At 54.6% G+C, this 1431-nt stretch overlaps 1 long non-coding RNA gene across 3 annotated transcripts; it reads left to right on the top strand.

Moving 5' to 3' along the window:
- Positions 1-177: 177 nt before the first annotated feature.
- LOC127924950 (uncharacterized) lies at positions 178-1425 on the top strand. 3 transcript variants are annotated; one of them, XR_008119399.1, is made up of 4 exons: positions 389-499; positions 639-823; positions 990-1062; positions 1258-1425. It is a non-coding gene; the product is annotated as an uncharacterized LOC127924950 (long non-coding RNA). The 3 variants fall into 3 exon arrangements; XR_008119400.1 differs by lacking the exons at positions 389-499; positions 990-1062 and adding an exon at positions 178-221 and having other exon boundaries at positions 639-840; positions 1202-1425; XR_008119398.1 differs by lacking the exon at positions 990-1062 and having other exon boundaries at positions 639-840; positions 1202-1425.
- The last annotated feature ends 6 nt before the right edge of the window (positions 1426-1431 follow it).

Genomic DNA, 1431 nt, shown 5'->3' with positions numbered 1-1431 from the left:
TAGGTCCCAGCTCATAGTGGGTCCCTTTAGGTCCCAGCTCATGGTGGGTCCCTTTAGGTCCCAGCTCATGGTGGGTCCTTTTAGGTCCCAGCTCATGGTGGGTCCCTTTAGGTCCCAGCTCATGGTGGGTCCCTTTAGGTCCCAGCTCATGGTGGGTCCCTTTAGGTCCCATCTCATGGTGGGTCCCTTTTAGGTCCCAGCTCATGGTGGGTCCCTTTTAGGTCCCAGCTCATGGTGGGTCCCTTTAGGTCCCAGCTCATGGTGGGTCCCTTTTAGGTCCCAGCTCATGGTGGGTCCCTTTTAGCTCCCAGCTCATGTTGGGTCCCTTTTAGCTCCCAGCTCATGTTGGGTCCCTTTAGCTCCCAGCTCATGGTGGGTCCCTTTTAGGTCCCAGCTCATGGTGGGTCCCTTTTAAGTCCCAGCTCATGGTGGGTCCCTTTTAAGTCCCAGCTCATGGTGGGTCCCTTTTAGGTCCCAGCTCATGGTGGGTCCCTTTTAGGTCCCAGCTCATGGTGGGTCCCTTTAGGTCCAAGCTCTTGGTGGGTCCCTTTTAGGTCCCATCTCATGGTGAGTCCCTTTTAGGTCCCAGCTCATGGTGGGTGTCTTTTAGGTCCCAACTCTTGGTGGGTCCCTTTTAGCTCCCAGCTCATGGTGAGTGTCTTTTAGCTCCCAGCTCATGGTGAGTGTCTTTTAGGTCCCAGCTCATGGTGGGTCCCAGCTCATGGTGGGTCCCTTTTAGGTCCCAGCTCATGGTGGGTCCCTTTTAGCTCCCAGCTCATGGTGAGTGTCTTTTAGCTCCCAGCTCATGGTGAGTGTCTTTTAGGTCCCAGCTCATGGTGGGTCCCTTTTAGGTCCCATCTCATGGTGAGTCCCTTTTAGGTCCCAGCTCATGGTGGGTGTTTTTAGGTCCCAGCTCTTGGTGGGTCCCTTTTAGCTCCCAGCTCATGGTGAGTGTCTTTTAGCTCCCAGCTCATGGTGAGTGTCTTTAGGTCCCAGCTCATGGTGGGTCCCAGCTCATGGTGGGTCCCTTTTAGGTCCCAGCTCATGGTGAGTGTCTTTTAGGTCCCAGCTCTTGGTGAGTGTCTTTTAGGTCCCAGCTCTTGGTGGGTCCCTTTAGGTCCCAGCTCATGGTGGGTCCCTTTTAGGTCCCAGCTCATGGTGGGTGTCTTTTAGATCCCAGCTCTTGGTGAGTGTCTTTTAGGTCCCAGCTCATGGTGGGTCCCTTTTAGGTCCCAGCTCATGGTGAGTGTCTTTTAGGTTCCAGCTCTTGGTGGGTCCCAGCTCATGGTGAGTGTCTTTTAGGTCCCAGCTCATGGTGGGTCCCTTTTTAGGTCCCAGCTCATGGTGGGTGTCTTTTAGATCCCAGCTCATGGTGGGTCCCTTTTAGGTCCCAGCTGTTGTTGCTAGTCAACTTACAGTGGACACTCCCAT

Source organism: Oncorhynchus keta, unplaced genomic scaffold (assembly GCF_023373465.1).
Source record: "Oncorhynchus keta strain PuntledgeMale-10-30-2019 unplaced genomic scaffold, Oket_V2 Un_contig_478_pilon_pilon, whole genome shotgun sequence".
Taxonomy (NCBI): domain Eukaryota; kingdom Metazoa; phylum Chordata; class Actinopteri; order Salmoniformes; family Salmonidae; genus Oncorhynchus; species Oncorhynchus keta.
Note: the sequence above shows the minus strand (reverse complement) of the source record. Positions and strands in the feature narration are given on the sequence as shown.